Source organism: Vulpes vulpes, chromosome 16 (genome assembly GCF_048418805.1).
Source record: "Vulpes vulpes isolate BD-2025 chromosome 16, VulVul3, whole genome shotgun sequence".
NCBI lineage: Eukaryota > Metazoa > Chordata > Mammalia > Carnivora > Canidae > Vulpes > Vulpes vulpes.
The window spans coordinates 78,778,216-78,800,811 of NC_132795.1; the positions used below are offsets into that span (position 1 = coordinate 78,778,216).

At 43.7% G+C, this 22,596-nt stretch overlaps 2 pseudogenes; one reads left to right on the forward strand and one right to left on the reverse strand.

The window, feature by feature from the left end:
* Positions 1–1,244: 1,244 nt before the first annotated feature.
* On the reverse strand, positions 1,245–5,210 carry LOC112915392 (large ribosomal subunit protein uL16m pseudogene; annotated as a pseudogene).
* A 15,932-nt stretch (positions 5,211–21,142) lies between these two features.
* Positions 21,143–22,443, forward strand: LOC112915338 (homeobox protein NANOG pseudogene; annotated as a pseudogene).
* The last annotated feature ends 153 nt before the right edge of the window (positions 22,444–22,596 follow it).

Below are 22,596 nucleotides of genomic sequence, written 5' to 3' on the forward strand. Positions count from 1 at the left end.
TCCCACACATATATCCCCCATTATCCATAGTCCCCCAGAGTGAGACATTTGTGACAACTGATGAACTTACATTAACATGTCATAATCTCCCAAAGTCCATAGTTTACATCATTACTCTTGGAGTTGTACATTCCATAGGTTTGGACAATTTATAATGACATTCATCTATCATTATGGTATCATGCAGAGTATCTTCACTGCCCCCAAATCCTCTGTGCTCTGCTTATTAATCCCTTTCTTCCACCATTGATCTTTTTAAAGATTTATTTATTAGAGGGAGGGAGGGAGGGAGAGAGAGAGAGAGAGAGAGAGAGAGAGAGAATCCTCAAGCAGACTATAGGCTGAGTGTGGAACCTGATGCAGGACTTGATTCTAGGACCCTGAGATCAATATGTGAGTTGAAATCAAGAGTCAGACACTTGACTGACTGAGCCACCCAGGCACACCCCCGCCTTGATCTTTTTATTGTCTCCATAATTTTACCTTTTCCAGAATGTGTTTTAGTTGAAATGGTAGAGTATATAGCTTTTTCTGTTGATTTCTTTCCTTTGGTAATATATATTTAAGCTTCTTCCATGTCTTTTCATGGGTTTACAGATTATTTATTTTTAGCATTGAATCATATTCCATTGCCAGGATGTACCAGGTTTACTTATCCATTCACCTATTGAAGGATATCCTGGTTGCTTCCAAGTTTAGGCAATTATGAATAAAGCTGCTATAAACATCCATATGCAGGTTTTTTGTGTGGATATAAGTTTCTGTCTCCTATGGGTAAATACCAAGGGGCTCAAGTGCTAGATCATATAGTACAAGTATGTTTAGTTTCATAAGACTGTCTTCTAAAGTTGCTGTACCATTTTTGCATTCCTTTTTTTTTTTTTTCATTTTTGCATTCCTACCAGCAATTATGAAAGTTCCTGTTTCTCCATATCCTCACCAGCACTTGATATTGTCAGTATTCCAGATTTTGGTCATTCTAAAAGGAATGTAATGGTATCTCACTCTTTTTGGTTTGGTTGGTTGGGTTATTTTGAGGTGATACTCAAACTTCCTTTAATGTAAATATAACATACTTTTAAAAAACCAACAAATATTCACAATTTTTCAGAAATCATTTACTCATATGCTGCTCCTTTGTTAGATTTTTAGAGCTACCCAAAGACTTTAAGGGTAGGCCAAGGGGAAGAACCATGTAGATTCTTTCTCAAGTAGCCTTTTTAGATTTATTTCTCATATTCTCACTACACATGTTTAGACATACGGAGCTTGCCCCAGTACTGCTTCTTCTAGGTCAAGTCATACGGGCTTAGGACTTTCTGTATCCCCAGCATGCTGACTGTGGCTATGAGCTCAAAGGTCCAGAGGGTTTGGTTGTTCTGTTTTCATTCCTCTTGATCTTTCTGCATCTTTCCTAGAGTCTCATGGTTCACTGCCTTTGCTGGGAAGGGCAACTTGTGGTCAACCTGGTCAAGGAAACACTGTATCTCTTTGAATTCACAACCCACACCCATCTCTACTATGAGACCACCAGCCTTCCTCTACGGGAGTCACATAATGATCAATGGCACCTTTGCCTCCTCCACCACATGCAAGTGATGGACTTGAAAGGGGCTGACTCTCTATGAGGCAAACATGTTCTTGGGGTTCATAGAGCAGTAGATTGTCAGGCACATCATTCAAAATGTCCCCAATGGAGGTAACTACCACCCAGTGCCAAGATTCCAAAACTGCCTTCTGGGAACTCAGTAGCTTTAATAGAAGGTCCTCGTATGTCACTCAAGTATTGAGGTTCTCTTCTTCCTTTTGGCACAGTGGTGCCCTTTCAACAAATCCAAGCATAGGCCTTTCAGGAATGGAAACATCCTCAAAAGTTGGCACCAGGAGTAACATCTGTAGGCCAGCGCTGGTGGGAGTGGCTGCCCAAAAATCAGGCAGTGGTGCTTACGAGAGTGGCACCCTGACATAAGCCAGCAGCCATCACACGGCCATGTGGGTCAGGCTAGCCGGGGTGGCCACAGCTACCACAGCAACTACCTCCACCAGGGACAAGGGTGGCAGCACTGGAATCTGTTCAAGGCTGCTAGTATTACCTTGATTTAATTTGCATTTCCTAATGACATATGATGTTGAATATCTTTTCATATGCTTATTTGCTATCTTCTTAGATGAGGTGTCTGTTAAGGCCTTTGGTCCATTCTTTTAATCAGTTGTTTTCTTATTGAGTTTTAAGAATTTTCTGTATATTTTGGAGACCTGTCCTTTATCAGAGGTCTCTTTTGCTAATATTTTCTCCCTCTTTATGGCTTGTCTTCTCATTCTCTTGATGTTGGGTTTTGCAGAGAGAAAGGTGTTCATTTTAATGAAGTCCAGCTTCTTGATGGTTTTTTTCATAGATCGTGCCTTTGGGGTTGTATCTAAAAGTCACCACAATTCCTAAGGTTACCCAGGTTTTCTCCTGTGTTTTCTTCTGGGAGTTTTACAGTTTTGCATTTTACATTTAGGTCTGTGATAATTTCTGTGAAAGGTATGATATCTGTGTCTAGGGTTTTTGTTTTGATTTGTTGTTTTGCACATGGAAGAATATTTTCCTTTTAAGAATAGTTTTTCTTTTAATATATATTCAATGCAGGTACAAGTGAAGAGCCGATAAGCACAAAAGAGGAAAACAACTCCATGATCTGAAGATAACTAGTACCATTTTGCAGTGAAACCTTTAGACACATGCACATAATGCAGGAATGTAACAGGATTTATTTTTTTTAAGATTTTTATTTATTCATTCATGAGAGACACAGAGAGAGGGGCAGAGACACAGGCACAGAGGCAGGCTCCATGCAGGGAGCCCGATGTGGAACTCGATCACAGGATCCTGGGATTACGACCCGAGCCAAAGGCAGACCTTCAACCACTGAGCCACTCAGGCGTCCCTGTAACAGGATTTAAAATGAGACTTTGTGCTTACTTTCGGCTGAAGCCCTGAAGGTTGATAACAATACAATAGGTACCCAAGGATCCTATATCCCAAATATCCTAATTAAGGTGGTATGACTTCTGTTCAACTGACACAGGTAAACTGAGAGATCATGAAACAAGCTCTGCCAGCTTTGAGCAATCACCCTTCTAGCCTATAACAGTGAGGGCTGAAGAGCAGTGAAAGAAAATTCTATGGAGAGCCTGCCACCTCCAAGGGGGAGAAGAGTGCAGCCCCTCATCCCAAGCCAAGTGGGAGACCATTGAGGAGACCCAGAGAGCTAGATGTGTGCTTCCTAGAGCTTGGGGACTGATGTCTGCCTTTTGCCAAGAGATGCTCACAGGTGAGAGATTGTAGCTGTGCCTAAGTCTGCACAACAGCGAGGGGAAAGGATTGGCCTTCCTTGGTGGCAGGCAGAGATGCATCAGCTTCACTGGGACCCTGGGAACCTGAGGAGGGAGCTGGCCGGGGTCTTTTTAAAAGGGAACCGCCCCACAAAACTCCTGAGCAGTAGGGCAAAGGGCCCAAAGGAGAAAGTGGAAGGGGGACTGCCAGAGACCGCATGGGCTAAGACAACGGGAAGCTTTCGGCTGTGAGAGACACAGTCCTCCACGAGGAATCTTGGGAGCAGCCTGCAGAAGCACCTGCCAGAGAAAGAGGCTGCAGAGGTGCACGTGGGACACCCGCAGGAGCCAACGTGGTCCAGGACTGTGCCTGCTGCTGAAGATGCCGCACCCCCCCACCCAGGACGTTTTAATTCTCAGAGTAAGACTGTCCAACTGACTGAAAGGGACCAGAAATGCTTTGAGACCTGCCTGAGATTCCACCCACACGCTGCAAAAGGACAAATCCAGAGACCAGGTCCAAAGTAAATGTGGGAGAAAGGAAACAGCTGCTTTAGTATTGCCCTTGTGCCTGTCTTATTCAACAAAACAGAATGAATATCAAAAGTATTTTATTTATTTATTTATTTATTTATTTATTTATTTATTTATTTTAAGATTTTATTTATTTATTCACTAGACACACAGAGAGGCAGAGACATAGACAGAAGGGGAAGCAGGCTCCCTGGGAGAGCCTGATGTGGGACTTGATCCCCAGATCCTGGGATCACATCCTGAGCTGAAGGCAGACCCTCAAGCCCTGAGCCCCCCAGGTGCCCCATAAAAATTATTTTTAAACAAGCAATGGATCATATTGGGTTCCTAGATAGATAAAATGACAAGTGTATGTAAAGCTCCTAACTTGATGTTTGGCACATAATAAATGTGCTAGTGTATTATCTATTATCAGTATCATCTTCATTCTTAATGATTTTGTAACTTGCCTTTTTTCATTTAATGATATATCCTAAATATATATTTTCATGCCAATAAATACAATTATGGCCCATAGCCAGAATGTGAGATCCACATTGTCTGTTTATTTAGTAATGTATCCTTCTATTTATATGCCTGGCATATTGCAAGTAATCAATATAAAATTGTTCAATGAATTATTTCAAGTAGATGCAGTGTTGTTGTATGGATTGTACTATAGTCACTGATCTTCTATTTTTTGTTAGAAAACATTGCAAACAACCACATCTAGGTGCTTTTCAGTCTTTCATGGTTATAAACCAGTCTCTAACAAATATCCTTAGTTTTGTATCTTTGTGTAGATCCTTAATTATTTTCTTGGTATAAATTCTTAGAAGAGGAACTGCAGGGTCAAAAGGTATAAACATTTCATTAAAACTTTGAAAATTCTTGCCAAATTGCCCTCTGGAGGGATTTTGAGACTAAGAAAGAACTAGGAATTTCCCGAGATTATTATTTTTTTTTATCTTTGCATATCTCTGGATATTTCCCAGTTCCAAGAGTTTTGGCATGGCTTCAACACAAGAAGGGTTTCTGCAAGGTTGATCATAAAAGCATATTTCAGGAACTTATTCTAGGGTAGAGCTGACTGAGTGAAATGGAAGGAAAAACAGAGCATTTGGCAACAGAAGCAATGTGAGTAACTCCTCGTCCCAGGAAGTCTCAGCCTCGAAGAGCATGGATTTATCTCCAAGCATCTCAATAAAGATTACAGGTCAAAATACAACTATTTATTGAGCACCTACTAAGTGTGCACTGCACTGACCACTTTGGAGTGCAGTGGCCTGTCTCTGCCATTCCTCACCACACCGCACCCCCACTCTGCGCCCAGGCTGAGAGCTCTCCAGGGGAGAGCCTTTGTTGGCTTCATCTTGCATCCCTGGCACGCAGCAGGAGAAAGGCAGTCAATGGAATACATGTTTGTAAGACTGAGCAAAACTCTTCTAGGAAAATTCTAGAGGGGTTGGCACCAACTCTGTAAAGCAAACACACATACATATACTCGAATGACTAAAATCAAAAGTGAGAAACAACCACTGTCATCTTATGCTCTCACACTATAAGTTCAGGCAGATTTTGGGTTTTGAGCCCCTGCTTAGATCTACTGTCCCCGGATTCATTCAGTACCAGGGTCCAGTAAGAACTGATCATTGTAATGAGGCCACTGTGTTCCGTTGGGTGAAATAGCAGGCAAAAATTGAAGCCATTAGAAGCTTGAGACCCTGAGCCAAAGAACTCAAAAGGTTGAATACCTCTCTTCGGATCTGTGGGCTGAATCTGCATTTGGGGCTTTGGCAGGTTCCCCGGATATTGTCAGTGGGTGAAAGAAACAATATGGCAGGAATGGCTGTCTGCCTACCCAATGTCTATTCACTCCTGCTTCTTTACTATAGAACCAATATTATTATTAGAGACAGTAAAGCCTCTAACTAAAAAATTTCATTTCCAGACCTGCTTTGAGGACAGATAGAAAGGAAGCTGCTGGGTGGGTCTTCCAGAACCATTCCTAAAGGATCCTTATCCATCTTCCTGACTTCCTTGCTTCTTTCTTCAGATCACAGACACAATAGCTGGAGCTCCAGCAGCCATTCTGCAGCCACAAACTTGAGGTCGAAAATCAATACTAGGGATATTAAAGCAGAAAGGATAGGAGACTTGAACAGACCAGCCCAACGCTGCCTGCTTCCAAGCTTTGTTTTACTTGAGAGAGAAGCAAACCCCTATTTGTTTAACTACTGTCACTTGAGGATTCTCTTAGTAAAGGCTAAAGGTAATTGCTAATAGAATGACTTTCTATGGGGTGAAGGACACAGTAGTACCGCTAGGAGCACTTTGTAAATTTTTTTGGAGGGGAGATGTGTTTTTATTGTCACAATATACGGCACTACTTGTATTTAGTTACCAAGAGCCTGAGATGTCTTGTCCCAGATATTCATAGAGATTTAAAACAACAGCAACAAAATGTTTATAATTACCTGTGTCTTAAACATAATTGCATTTTACAAATAAATGTATTTTTGCATGGTTTCAGATATACCTACTTTTTCCAGGAATGTGACTGCCTTGTAAAACGAAAATTTGGAGGGTGCCTGGGTGGCTCAGTATCTCTCCTCAAATGGATAGGTAAAATCTTTCTTTTAAAAAGATTTTTATTTATTTATTTGAGAGAGAGAGGGTGAGAGAGAGGGAGAGATAGCACAAACAAGGGAAGCAGCAGGCAGAGGGAGAGGGAGACGCAGGGTCTCTGCTGAGCAGGGAGCCTGATGTGGGGCTTGATCCCAGAGGGCTTGAACCCAGGGTCCTGGGATCATGACCTGAGCTGAAGGCAGACGCTCAACCAACTGAGCCACCCAGGTGCCCCTGGATAGGTAAAATCTTTAAAAAAAAAAATTTATACTGTTTTTTGGAACATTACAAAGATTTCACTATTTGCAAAATTATATCACCAATGGCAGCTAATTGTATGCAGTGTAACACACTATATTGGTCTAAGCATATAGTCCCATCCGTGGTGAGTGTATCAACAATTACAACACTGACTCCTTTGTTTTATCTTCTATTATAGTTGAGCCTAAGCATTTCCATGTTGAAATCCATATTGCTTTATTACAAATTACCACCCTTTTATTTCTTCTTTGAATCTTTCCAGTCAAGGCATTATGCTGATTTTATTTTTGAGAAGGTGTGTGGTAGGTAGGTCATATTATCTATGTATTTCATGTCAGGATCATAAAGTGTGTTCCATCAAGTGGGGAGGAGGGCATTGGTCTTGCCAGTGTCTGTCGTCCTAACTCATACACACTCAGCCTCCATCTGCTTTCTTTGCCTTCGTGTGAAAAGGCAGAAAGGACTGGCAGTAGAGAGATGAGTGTTTGGGGTCTATGCGTCAAGCAAAAGAGGCCTTTTTTTTTTTTTTTTACATTTATCTGTGGCAAGCCAGGCTTTAGGCATAAGTGCAGAAGATGCATCATGTGCACCGCCATTTGAGAGCTAATTATCTCCGAGAGAGTTGAGTGTTAATCCGTGATCCGCCACCGACAACTCCGTACACATTAGTTTTTCAGAGGACACAGAATTAGGCCAGAACTCTGTGTTGACAGAGGGGGAGGGAGAGCAAGGCACAGTTCTGGAACTCCAGGGACTGAGAAAGGAGAGAGCGGGGAGGTGAGGGAACCACAATGGCCATCTGGGGGTAGGGGAGGAGTGCCAGGGCACTGAGGGCACCTGCAGCCAGCATGGCCAGCCCGCCGATCGCCTTGGTCACCCCTCCGGAGCGACGGAATTAACCACATCTCACACTCCTTAATTGGAGCAGATAATTGGCGAGCTGGCTTTGTGCACAGGAAGTGTGTGCAGGGAGATTTGGCGGAGTGGAACAGGAAGAATGGGGACCACCTGATTTCATCTTGTGCCAAGGAGGGCGACACAAAGCGGCAGTGTCTCCTATGAGCTTGGCACGGGCAGATCAGGGGGACAGGGGGCCCTGTGCAAACCGGCGGGTGGCGGATCTTCCGGGGCAGGTCGCTGGAGCAGACGACAGTCAGCAGCTCTGTGACTTTGGGCAGGTAATTTAACCGCTCTGTGTGTGTTTCCTCATCTGTGAAACAACTGAGGAACTACAAATCCCCCTTAAAATTCCATCACTCGGTTCCTGGGCAGGGGGTGGCAGGGGCATGGCCTACTTCCTTGACACCCCAGTACCCCCTCCCCCCCTGCCAGGAGGGGTATGAAACAAATAAGGACAATCCTTGTTGGGCAGGGGGTTAAATCTTTACCTTCTCCCCAGATAAATCTCAACCCACTTCAGACTGGGAGATACCTTTGTCAAACTTCCCGAGCCAGCCCTTGGCTGGTCTTCTCCCAGAGGTGCCGGGATAGGCACTGGTTAGAGAGGGCTGTTGCCAGGACGACAGAAACCAAACAGGGGCGAAGGTGTCATTATTTCTGAGGATGTGGTTAAGTGAGGCATTCACCTGATGACCATCCCGTGACTGTCAGGCTTCTTTTCGAGTTACTTTTTGGAATCTTCATCCCCAGAAAATCCTTTGTTGTGAAATGTGCTCAGGTCCAGAAAGCAAGTGAGGGCCAGTCAGCAATAGTCCCAGTGTGAACTCTGGAATAACATTTCTTTAGAAAGATTCATCCTCGTTTTGCTCCTGGCTTAGTGCTGCTTCTGTGATGACTGTTTCCTGGGGATTTCCAACCTGAACAGCAAGGAGCCCAGGCCCCAGCTCACGCCCACACTGAGGACAGAGACAGCTGTATTTATTCCCACAAGTGGTAGACAAAGAGAATCAAGAGACTGAACTCGTGTGACCCTGGGTGAGTCTCTACTTCCCTGAGTACTGGGATAGCAACTGAGGCATTTAATGATCTCTATTGTTGAGGGAAAGTTGAGGACCAGTTGCCAAAGCACCCTGAATACCCATTTGTAACAGACATTATTACTTTCATTATTTTCTCTTTTGCTCAAAACTTCTTTTTCATGATCTAGCAATTACACATGAGAGCAAATAATTTTATGAAATTATAAAATGTTAGTAAAATCATTTGGTGTAGAGTTATTCACGAATAATATCACCATTCATTAAAAATGTTTAAATGCAGAAATGCATTAGTATTTGTCTTATTAAGCTTGATCATCACAAATAACTTAGTCTGAATTACAGCCAGTGTAATCTCATGAAAGTGATAAAGTAGAGGAGTGCCTGGCTGGCTCAGTCAGAAGAGCATGCGACTCTTGATCTTGGGATTGTGAGTTCCAGCCCCATGTTGGGTATAGAGATTAGTTAAATAAATAAAACTTTTAAAAAAGTAATTAAGTGTAAAAAAAATATGGCCTAGCTATAAAAATCATCAAACGTCTCCAAAGAGAAAATGAAGTCTCATATGTCATTCCCACAACTAGCCTGTAACAGATTTTTTAATCAGCAAATCCATAAGAACATTTTCCTCACTGAGCTGTTGTGAGGATTCAATGAGAGTATCAAGTTATTGGTGCCCAGTGGGCATCTAATAGTAAATTATAGTTATTAATATGTTTATAGCCTCAAAACCGACACAGCTACACACAGGCACATATGTGCGTGTGCATGCACACACATTCTCTCTTCTGGGTCTTTTACAGGCAGACCAACTGGTGGAGATGAATGAATACTCTCCTCGGAATGTGAGCATGAAAGGCAGTCATCTATTCTTTGCTTTTTGGGGTGGGGATCAGTATCTAAGATGAGAAACTATCCCTTCATGCCCCCAGGAATCCAGCCCTGGCTAGGTCAGCTCCTGAACTCACACTTCCAGGATAACTGGGAACACAAACCTACTAAGTATAAGGAACAATCCAAGACTGCACTTGAGTAAGTAACAGCTGGATTTTGCGGTGTAGGTGGGGTTTGGACTTCATGATCCATCTGGAGCAGTTTATGGGTCTGTGGCTACAAATGCTGTGCTGAAAGCTCTGTGGAAGAGGTGCACATGTGCTCTGCCTTGGAGGAGAAGTGAAGGCACCCGGTGGGGTGGGAGGCAATGTGAAGGACCAAAAAAGTCCATTTTCTCTGGGACAGGTGGACCACGAGGCTGATGACAGAGGCTTATGGTGTTATAAAAAATGGTGTCTTGGGATGGTCCCCCATCACTTTGATAAGAGGTAAATTTGGGTTCCCTGAGTCTTGTGTTGTAGGCCAGCCACCAACACAGGGTCCCTCACATCACATACACTTTAAGGTGTTACTTAAGTTGAAAGGTTTGGATGTTACAGATAACCCCAGCCACGTGAATTTTCAATAGCAAACTAGTGGGTAAAGTTGACAGGTTGTTCATGTTCTGTGTACTACCCTTCCCTCTGTCTGTTCTAGCCCAATACTAATGGCTTCTTCTCCCACCTGGAAATGAGGGCTCGGTCTAAGGAAGGGGTCTGTGTTCTGTCATTGATATGGTAAAACGAGTCAAGATGGCCAATCAATAGGTATATACATATACCCAGTGAGGTGCACAAATGTGCATTGTACAGCTTGAAGAACCTTTCAATGAGTACACCTGTGCAAACACCCCCTAGACTAAGAGTGAGAACACTTTCAGATCCTTCACAAGCACATGAGCATTTGAACCATATATTTTTTAAAGATTTTATTTACTTATTCATGAGAGACGTGGAGAGAGAGAGAGGCAGAGACACAGGCTGAGGGAGAAGCAGGCTTCCAGCGGGGAGCCTGATGTGGGACTCGATCCCAGGATGCAGGGATCACAACCTGAGCCAGAGGTAGACGCTCAACCACTGGGCCATCCAGGTGCCCAAACCATATTTTTATATAATAAAATGTATTTGTCCTCTGGAAAAGACATTAACTTGGGAAATAAGTGGGAGGATGGGAGAAGCTCTGTATGGATAAGACATACCAATTAGCTGATTAGTTATTAAGTGAACATGTACGGAGTACCCACGGTAATCATGATTCACATGTGTTCAAGGTTAGCCTTGGAACTGGTGCCATGACCCTCAGACTCACCTCTTTGTCTTCCCTTTAGTTTCACCACCACTGTTCTGATGAGACTCCCACGGTCTCTCCTGGACCAGTGATATAGCTTCCTAACTGGTCTCACTGCCTCCAGCTTCTCCAGCTATTTTTTAATACCATGAACCTACTCACATACTTCTCTGCTAAAGCCCCATTAGTGGCTCTCCACTGCCACAGCCTGGATCCTGGCTCCTCTCCGTGATGCACCTGGCCAGAAGGTCATAACTGGCTCATAACTGGCTCACTGCCACATGACCTTGTTTCTTATTCTCAAATACATGGCTTTCAGGTGTGTTCCCTATGCCTGGAATGGCTTTCCTTGCATCGCCCCCCAAATCTTCTAAACCTCAGAGCATCATGTATTATTGCTTTCTTTTTCTCACACCCCATATCCAGTCTGCCAAGGAATCTAGGTAGATTTCGGTATATCTACTTCAGAATACGCCCCCCCCCCCCAAAAAAAAAAGAATACTCCCAGAGTCTGCCTAGGATTTACTGTCTCCACTATGGCTAATCTCTGAGACTGTCCCCCACATCAATCATGACGCTCACTTCCTAAATGGCCCCCTGACTCCTGCCCTTGCCCTCCCACCCACTCATAGCCTGCTCTCAACACAGCAGCTAGAGTGACCTTCTTAACACGGAAGTCAGATCATGTCATACCCTGCACAAAACTATCCAAAGCCAAGATTGGGCTGAGAGGCACTCCTGCGCATGCTCTCTGTGTTCGGTGGTGTCATGTCAGTAGCTTACAATTGGCCGTGGTGTATTTACACCACAGAAATTGGCAAATGCTAAAACAAAACAAAACAAAAAAACAAAACAAAAAAAAACAAAAAAAAACAGGGCTGGGGCTGCTGCTGCTGCTTCTTCTTCTTCTTTTTTTTTTTTCTTTTCCTCAGGGTAAGAGCCAAAGTTGTGACCGCCTGCAAGGCCTCTGAGGTCTGACCTTGTCTCCTACTCCTTCGCTCCAGCCACACTGGCCTCCCTCCCCTTCGTCACACATGCCAGCACCCCAGGGGTTGCGTATTCCTTCTCTTCCTGGAAGTCCTTGCCCAAATGTCACCTCCTCAATGAGGCTTACCTGACTTCTTCACCATAAAAGCCAACCCCGACCTTAGCTGTTCTACTTCCCCCCACAGCATTCTAACTACTATAGAATTTACTTATTGCTTCTGTTTATTATTTACAGTCTGGGCCCCCCTCCCCCCTCCAAATGCCCTCTCCACGAGGGCAGGCATTGGACTCTTTTCTCCATGGATGTGATCCAGTGCCCAGCTCCCAGAAGGCCCTCAGTAAGCATCTCTTGGCTAACTGACTGACCGAATCTCCACATGCCTACCTCCTCTCTAATAAACCTTCCCTGAGCTTTGTGCTCTCCTTCTCTCCATCCATAATTTGTCCTGATTCTTTTCCTCCACATTATACCTGCAGCTCTGAAGTGCTTCTGCGATATCATGATGATTCTCTTAGGACTGCCTCCCCCACTGGATGGCACCTCCAGCACCTCTGCCTACACGCGACCCCCACTGCAAGCTGTTAACTGAGCACATGCGTGTACACATGAATGGTAGGCAGAACACGATCCTCACACAGATTCATCTTCTCATCTGGAGCTCTCCCCCTGCCCCCCGTGATGGTGCTGCTGGGAAGGCCTGAGGCAGGGAAGGATGGATGGGGAGCGATCATGGAGCAGCACTGAGCGTGGGGTCAGAAGGGAGTCTTCTGTGCTCTGAGCTCTGAGTAGACGGGTTATGATTTCTTTCTATTCTGCTCTTCACACTCTCCCTCTCCCCGGCTGTTTCTCTCACCTTTCAAACCTCTGATTTTTGATCCCAGGCTAAGTAGTGTCAGCTTTAAGTACAGGGAAAGAAGACAGCTGCCTCAGTGGTGTGATCCGGGGGCTTCAGGATAGTTCCTTGTCCCCACACACATTCTTCACTCTGGTGCCACTTTCCTTGGGTCCTTTTCTTCTTTTTCTTTCCATTTTATTGAGATATACTTGACATACAGCAGTGAATAAGTTTAAGATGTACAGCATAATGACTTGACTTACACATCTTATGAAATGATCACCCAATTAGTTAAAATTTATCATCTCATATAGATAAAAAAAAGTTTTACATGTTTGTATGCTTTTTCTTGTGATGAGAACTCTTAGGATTTACTCTTTTAACTACTTCCAAACATACGTAACAGTGTTAGCCATAATCATCGTGTCATACATTATATCCCTGGTACTTATTTATCTTATAACTGTAAGTTTGTGCCTTTTAACCACTTTCTCCAAATACCTGTCCCCCCCACCCCCACCAGTTAACCATAAGTCTGATCTCTTTTTCTGTGAGTTTGGGGCTTTCTTTTACTTTTTAGATTCCAAATTGTAGCAAAGTGGCCTAGAACCCACCGGTCTTTCAGCAAATGGCCAGACAGAGCCGAGGGCCCAGGACAATCAGCTCCCTGGGTTTGTAGAGCACAAGGCAGTTTAAAGCAGGTCCCAGCCTGGGGTCTTCCCCACACAGAGGCTTCTGAAAGCTGCCGGTCAGTGGCCTCCCAGGGTGCTGGGAACCAGGGAGGGGTGAGGAGGAAGGCTTGTCTGTGCCAGCAAAGCCTTGTCCACGAAGGCCAGCTCCATTTCTGCTTTGGCTGCCCAGTCTCCCCAGGACAACAAAGGGGCTGCACCAAGCTGAGAGGCATGATTCTCTCCTCTCCCAACCATCAAGTGAAGAAAAAAGGTCCACACCCTAACTGGAAGCCTCAAGGGACCACAGGATGTCCCAACACGTCCTGTAGAACGACTTAGTAATTTTCCAGTTACTAATTTGCCTTACCTGTTCTGTTCAAACAGGCTAATTGTTTCCTCAAAAAGACTCAAGTGTAGTGGGATGAGGTCACCAGAGACGTGCCTAAACAATTAGAAACTCTGGTTATGGGCGCGCCAGAGGACTGGTTACCAGCTACTCAGACTGTGGGACTGATTTTATCTTTCCTAAATTCGGTGAGGACGCGCCTCCTGGTGGTGATACGCGATCATACTAGGCAGGAAGAATCGTGAGCCAGTGACTCCTTCCTTCCCTGGGTAGGAAAGTTAAGTGGGCGTAGGTGCTGCTATTGGAACGTTCTCTGGAGGTCATATTAATATTATTTCTCAATAACTATTGATTGGTTCAAATATAAAATAAGTGTGATTAATATAATCCTTTTATAGTTGTGATCTTTGGAAAATGTGAATTTTAATCAAAGCAAAAAATCTGCCAAGACAGAAAAGAAGGAAAATTGATCTCTGGTTTGATAAGAAAAGAGAACATAACTTGAGAGATTCCATATACTCTCTTTCACACTGTGGGTATTACATTCTCTGTTTAATTAGAACAGTTCTTTTTTTTACTTTTTTTTTTTTTTTTTTTTTACTACAAGAAATTTCAAATATGGACAAAAATAGTACAGTGAATCCCCATATACTCACTGCCTAGGTTCCAGAGCTATCAAGATTTTGGCACGGTCCCTTTTTATATCCCATTAAGGTTTTTTAGTTGCTTTCCCCCCTTAAATATTATAGCCTAGACATCATGTTACTGTACCCTAAATATTTCAGTATGCATTTCTAAAAACTGGGCATTTTCTTACATGAACACATGCCATTTTCACATCTAAAAATTCATAATCCCTTGGAGTCATCTACACGCCCATACAGTCCACATTTAAGTCTCCTTGAATATAAAACTCTCTTTTTGCAACAGTTTGTGACTCCAAGGAGTCCACGCACCACATTTGGTTGTTTGGTTCTCCCTCTCTCTTACTTTCTCTCCTTCTCTCAACCTCCCTCCCTCCTTCCGTCTTAATTAACTTATCTTTACACAGACAGAAATGCACTGGTATTAAGCATATAGGTCGGAGAGTTTGGATAAATGCATACACCTGGTAGCCCATATCCTTATCAAGATAATGTTTCCATCACCCCAGAAAGTTTCCCCCTATGCTTTCACAGACAACTTTCCCTTCGCCCCCAACCACTACTCTGATCTCTCTCACCATGGATGAGTTTTGCCTCTTTCTTGTTTTATGTAGCTACTTGCGCTCAGCATAATATTTTCAACGTTCATCCCTGTTGTTAAAGGTCTCTGTTATTGTGAGTTACATTCTATCTTACACACGTACCACAGTTTGCTTGTGCACAGTCCTGCCGCTGGACATTGGAGTACTTTCCAGTGTGGGCTACTGTGAAAAAAGCTGCTATGGATATTTTTTTAAAGATTTTATGTACTTATTCATGAGAGAGACACACACACACACACACACACACACACACACACACACACACACAGAGAGGCAGAGACCCAGGCAGAGGGAGAAGCAGGCTCCTCGCAGGGAGCCTGACGTGGGACTCGATCTCGGGTCTCCAGGATCAGACCCTGGGCTGAAGGCAGCACTAAACCACTGAGCCACCCAGGCTGCCCTTGCTATGGATATTTTTGTATTGATCTTTTTGTGGGCGTATGTTTTCATTTCTCCTGGGGAAGTACCCCGGAGTAGAATACCTTGCCACAGTGAATGTGTATGTTTCACTTAAAGGAAACCCCGAGTCTCTTCTCCTGAGCACACTCTGCTTTACCACTTTCTGGTCGACTGACTGTTCTGCATCCTGCCTACGTCCAGCAGCTTCCCTGAGGTGTTCCCTACCTTGTCCCTCTACCCCTGGGTTGCCTATAAACTAGAAGTTTGATTTAAAAACCTGGATGAGGGCAGCCCCAGTGGCTCAACAGTTTAGCGCCGCCTTCAGCCCAGGGCCTGATCCTGGAGTCCTGGGATCGAGTCCCACATCGGGCTCCCTACATGGAGCCTGCTTCTCCCTCTGCCTGTGTCTCTGCTTCTCTCTCTGTGTCTCTCATAAATAAATAAATAAATAAATAAATAAATAAATAAATAAATAAATAAATAAATAAAGTCTTAAAAAAAAAAAAAACCTGGATGGGATTCAGTTTAAATCCTTCAGCAAGAATGCTTCAGAAGTGATGTCGTGTACTCCATCCTACAACTCATTGGAAGGTACATAAGTGACACGGTTATGTCACTCCCAATTAAGACACTAAGACTGATCCCCCCCCAGTGTAAATGTCCCCCATCAACCCCGTATCTAATTGTTTTGAATCATCTTTGCCTTGAATTTTTGTTAGGGATTGCAAAATGTTAATGTGTTTAAAAATTCTATCAACCCTCCACATTTATCACATGGGATTCTTCTGTAAAAAGGAAACTTTCCTTAACAATCTTCCTTCACTGTTGTGTAGGACAGGAAAGAAAAATACTTCACTATTTGTCTATAATGTGCTAGTGAAAATTTTTAGTTTGGCTTATTGATTGTTAGAAACTTAAAAAGGTTCTGACAAGAAAAGCTCTCCTAATCAAGTGTTCCTCAAAGCATAAGAATTCCCTCGCTTCACTTGAAGAAAATCGTGCATGAGATAGAGGAACACTGACCTGTCAATGGACCTGGAGAGACTGTGAGCTAAAGAGTAACAATTATTGGGGCATGTGGGCAGCTCAGTCACTTAAGCTGTGGACTCTGAATTTCTGCTCAGGTCATGATCTCAGGGTTCTGGAATCGAGCCACACTCTGCTGAAGGATTCTCTCTCTCCTCCCTCCCCCGTCCCTCCCCCCACTCACGTGTATACACACTCTGTCTCTCTAAAATAAATAAATCTTTAAAAAGAGTAATAATTGTAATGATAATAGTTACTAACATTGATGGAACATTTCCTATTGAATTAAGTTAATGAACTAATAATGACATTTAATTAATTTCATAATAATTAAATAGTTACAGAGTAAAGAGTACTAGTCATTGTGTAACCCACGGGCTCTATTCAGGTTAGGTTTCACTTTTTTGTTTTTTAAGACATTTATTTGAGAGAGAAAGAGTGTGAGCAAGGGAGGGGCAGAGGGAGAGGGAGAATGTCCAGCAGACTTCCCGCGGAGCATGGAGTACCCAGCCCTATGTAGGGCTGATTGCAGGACCCTGAGATCATGATCTGAGGCAAAAACAAGAGTCTGATGCTTAACCGGCTGAGCCACCCAGGTGCCCTATGTATCACTTTTTAACTCTGAAAAAAACCACGGATTCATCTCTTTGTTCAGTTGACAATTATTGAGCACTCACTCCTTCAGGAAAGCAAAGATGAATTAGACTCAGACCCTGTGAGGCCTCAAGGGGTCTCGCAGATGAATTTTGCATCAGCGGTTCCTGGGACTTGCCTTGTACAGGTGTTCACGGCCTTTGTTAGGAGACATATGAAGAACACACTGCAGTAACAGGCAGCACTCCACAATCAGATGTCACCTGCCCCTATACACAGGTGGCCAACGTAGCACTGGGGGAAAGCCCAGATTAAGTAGTATTTGCTTTTTTCCCCATCATAAACTGTAAATACTCTCATCATGGCCAGGTACAGCTACCAACATCATGCCACTAAATGCAGAATTATAAACCTATGCATAACACACCATTATATAGTAACTGCATCACAGAGATACACTAAAAGTAAATGCCTTTAGAGCACAGATAATGGTTAACTTTGATATAGCAAAATAAAAAAGTGATGAGTTTTAAGTATTTATGTTTATAATATAACTTATTTAATTATACGTTTATATAATTTAAGTTTTTAAAAGATTTTATTTATTCATGAGAGGCAGAGAGAGAATGAGGCACAGACACGGGCAGAGAGAGAAGCAGGCTCTATTCCATCCAGGGAGCCTGATGTGGGACTTGATCCTGGGTCTCCAGGACCACACCCTGGGCTAACGGTGGCGCTAAACTGCTGAGCCACCCAGGCTGACCTATAATTTAATTTTTAATGATGGCTGTATTGAATAACTGGCTTGCACAATTTCTAAAAATTTAAGTTTGCCCTGACAAGTTAGTGTGAGTTTGCTCCAGCCAACCACTGTTTTACCCATTGCAATACTGCAGTGTAGCCATTGTAGTATAAAATATATGCCTGGGGACTTGGAAAAATGTGACTGGGATGATGCTCTGAGCCTAGGATGGTCAATGGCCTCAGGACTCAGTAGAAGAAAGGAGCTAGGAGTAGCATTATGAGTTACGTCCTTACCTCGGCAATGAGGGTTGTCATCTCCTTTTACTGGTGTAACAAATTACTCCAAACTTAGTGGTTTAAAATAACACAAATTTATTATGTCACAGTTCTGGAGGTCAGAAGTCAGGAAGAGGTCTCAATGAACTGAAAATAAATGTGTTGGCAGGGCTGTGTTCCTTGTGGAGGCCCCAGGAAGAATCCTTTTTTTCCTTTCTCCAGCTTCTAGGGGCCACCTGCTTTCCCTGGTTTGCGGCCTCCCTCCTCCATCTGCAAAGCCAGTAGCATTGGGCCGATGCCTTGTCACACTGCCACCTCTCTGGCTCTCTCTTTGGCTAGCTGATTAGCAGCCTTAATTCTCCTTTGCCATGTGACTTGATGTATACATAAGTGCCACAGACTAGAATGTGGACATCTCTGGGAGGCTGTTATTCTGTCTCATGTAGGGATGTGGAGAGATATTTGCAGCTAGTTCTCCGCAGACCGCATTCCTGGAGGCCTGCTGGAGAAGGTACTTGGAGTCCTACGAGGTGAGATGCAAGGTGGATTTCATAAAAGCTGCTGATTTGCCTCTAGTAATTTCAGGTGGCAGTAAGTGTTACAAAGAAAATGCAACAATAGAGCAGAGAGAGGTGAGAGGAGGTATTTTAATAGATGGTCAGAGATCTCTCTTAAGTGGTGATGTGTGGGCTAAGACCTGAATGATGAGAAGGAGGCTGCCATTCCCAGATCTGAGAGAGGCTGGTCAAGTATAATGAGCGGTGGCACCACAGAGGAGGTGGTGTGGTTGGGATCTAGGACATTCAAACCATCCTAAATAAGTACAGTGGGTTCACTGTCCAAACTCAACTTTAGATAAGTCTCCTATGCAGTTCCCGCTCTCAACCACATCTGTCCTCTTACATTCTTCCTACAGAGAAATTCTGACATGCCACTGGAGAAAAACAAGTACCAAGTTTCTGAAGATTGGTATGTTTGAGAAACAGAAAGGAGAGCAGTATAGGAGATGAGGAGATTGTTCTAATATTGGCCCCCGGTGGATCAGGCTTCCCTTTGTCCACATCCTTTTGTAATGAGCGGTCCTGCTCCTTCCCTCAAAAGGTGATGTGTCTTTCTCCACTCCATGAATCTGCTCTTGTTTTGTGACTTGCTTTTTTTTTTTTTAATATTTGTTTATTTGAGAGAGAGAGAGAGAGTGAGAGAGAATGCAGTGGGGAGGGGTAGAGGGAGAGGACGAGAATCTCAAGCAGACTCCCTGGGGCTTGATGTGGCGCTCAATCCCACAACCCATTAGATCATAACCTGGGCTGAAATCACAAGTCGAACACTCAACCACCTGAGCCACCCAGTTATCCTGATTTGTTTTGATTGATAGAATATGGCAGAATTAATGCACACATTCCAGAGCCCGGACGTTAAGGAACCTTGAGATTTTGCCATCACTTTCTCGGAACCTCTCTGTGCTGCAGAGAAGCTCACTAAGCTTACTAGCTTACTAAAAGGCCACAAGGAGAAGCACTGAGGAGCCCAGCCAAGAGCCAACACCAACTGCCTGATAGGTAAATGAAGCATTTGGACCCTCTGTCTGCTGCTCCATCAAGATGACTGCAGCTGTGTGAGTGGTCTTAAGAGAGACCAGCAGAAAACCCCACAGAATCATGAGAAATAATAAAGTGTTACTGTTTTAGGTCACCAAGTTTTGAGGTATCTTGTTATGCAGCAATGGATAACTGCTACATGAAGTGAGGAGATCACAGGGACAAGATCACATAAAGGGTTATTAGCATGGTAAAGAATCTTAATTTTGTTCTATGTGTTCTTGGGAATTGTGAGGATTTTAAGAAGAGTGGTATGTTTTAAAAGATCACTCTTGGGGGCACCTGGATGACTTAGTTAAGTGACTTTTTTTAAAGATTTTATTTATTTATTCGAGAGAGAGACAGAGACAGAGACACAGGCAGAGGGAGAAGCAGGCTCCAAGCAGGGAGCCCGACGCGGGACTCTAAACTGCTGAGCCACCCGGGCTGCCCAGTGTCTGACTCTTGATCTCAACTTGGGTCGTGATCTCAGGAGTGGGGGTTCAAGCCCCATGAAAAAAGATCACTCTGGATGCTATGTGGAGGAAAGATTGTAATTGGGCAAGAATGGAAGCAGGGAGACCAGCTGGGAGGCTTTTTCAGGCATCCAGACAAGAGATGACAGCGATGGAGATGGGAAATATTGGAGAGGTTTGGGTCCTGCTAATGGATTGGCTTGGAAAGAATCTTTTTTTCCTGAAATGCAGGGCTATATAAATATATGTACTATGTATGTGGCAAGTCAGGATTTTTTTCTGTGCCATTGGTGGAGAGGGGGAGTTCTTGGCAAGCAAGAGTAAAGAGACAGAGACTTGGTAGCCTGACAAGCACTGAAGTTATGTTTTGGGATGCAGTCAACATTAGCAAATTTTTTCTTAAATAAAATAAAAAATAGATGGCCTTATATATGCTCTGCTCTGAAGACTCTGACAGGCCAAAAGACTCCACTGAGCTCATGGAATGGAGTGCTGCCCTGGGAGGATGGGCTTCTGTAATGGAACCAAGTGCGGTGCAGAGGAGAAAGTGTGGAAACATAGAAGAGGGACACTGGAGGAAGGAGAAGAGAGGAAGACATCCCAGAGGGGGAGGGCAAAACTGGAAACCCATCCAGGACAAAGTCTAACTGTGAGAAACTCAATGGGGAAAGTAAATAAATGCTCTGTGTTTGTGGGAGTGTGATGAGACTGCTTTCCTTCTGGGGGATGGACTGTCCCCCAGGCCGTTCCAGGTGCTGCAAGCCCATCTGGGGCTAACCTGGATGTGTGTGTATTCCCAGGCATCACTCAGTGTAAAAGGCTGAATAAAATCTGGTTCTCGTCCTTACAGTTTTGCAGTTTACTTGAGGGAACATGTCTTAATCCATGGTGTAGTAACAATATAAAGAAAACAAATGCTGACCTATGGCTGGATTGGGCTGGTTGGCTTTTGTTATTGTGGTGGTGACCCACTTCAGCCTATCTTTCTGATACTCTTTTTTTTTTTTCTTTAAGGCAGCTCCAGACCCAGCACAGAGCCAAACATGGAGCTTGAACTACAACCTCAAGATCAATACCTGAACTGACATCAACAGTCAGACACTTAACTGACTGAACTACCCAGGCACCTTCCCCCCTCATCTTTCTGATACTCTTACATCTGGAGATCTTCATGTTCTCTAAGCTCTTCCACTTAGATACATGATACATAAACCTGGGCCTTTCTTACAATCTCACTCTTTTTTTTCCCCTCTACTTTCAATTTAGCATTATGAGTATGGATCCCACTCACCCCCAATGCCCTCCTGGCCCTGAAGCATCCAGTCCTAGGGACTCTTCTCCAATGCCTGAGATTTATGGGCCTGAAGAAAATTATGTATCCTTGCAAATGTCATCTGCTGAGGCACCCCACAAGATGGAGAACATCCCTCCTCTTCCTTCCTCAATGGATCTGCTTATTCGGGACAGCACCAATTCTTCCACCAGTCCCAGAGTAAAACTACTACCCACTTCTGTAGAGGAAAGCAGTGAAGAAGGAAGATGCAGCCCAGGGCAAGAAACAGATCAGAACTGTGTTCTCTCAGACCCAGCTACATGTGCTCAATGATAGATTCCAGAGACAGAAATACCTCAGTCTCCAATAGGTGCAAGAACATTACAGCATTCAGAACTGTAGTTATGAGCAGGTTAAGATCTGGTTCCAGAACCAGGGAATGAAATGTAAGAGGTGGCCAAACAACAACTGGCCAGAGAATAGCAATAGTGTGACTCAGAACAAGTCAGCAACTACAGAATGCCAGGCTTCTGTTCCTATCACCAGAGATACCTGATGGACACTTCTGGAAACCATCGAATATGGAGCAACCAGACCTGGAACAGCCAGTCTTGGAGAACCATTCCTGGAACAATCAGACCTGGGACCTCCACACCTAGAGCAGTCAGCTCCACAATTGTGAAGAGGAGTTCCTGTAGCTCCAGATCCAGTTCCAGCAAAATTCTATCGGCGATTTGGAGTTCATCTTAGAAACTGCTGGGGAAAGCCATAGTGTAAGGCTGCAAACCGCTAAGTATTTCAGTACCCAGCAAATAATGGATTTATTCCCAAATTACTCTGTGAACATACAGCCTGGAAGATATGTGACCATGAGTATATTATTCAATCTCAGTTTGGGCAGTGGCTGTATTACTTCTCCTAGGATTTGTATTTTAGGGTCCTGTATCTCTGTTTTGACATTCTGTATCTTATTATGCTTATTGGGTCAATTGAGGGGGGCGAGTGATTGGAGTCTAATCAAAGAGGTTTTAGTAACATTGGCTGCTATGGGCAACATGATGAAAGATGTTTCTGGCTGTAGATAGCTGAATATAATATTAATTTGGATATCTTTAGGCTCTAGAATCTAACCCTCAAGAATAGGAAGTAAAAATACAAAGACGTGCTGAAGGATTATTTTCATTTTCTGAGATTGTCAGGCTTTACTTGTTAATAGCCTCGTTATGGTGAAGGGTTAAACTGTAATGTGCCTCATTGATTTCCTCTGCCCTCTGCTGTTTTACTACAACTCCTAATTTGTTCGGTATTCTGGTATTTGTAGGAAGATG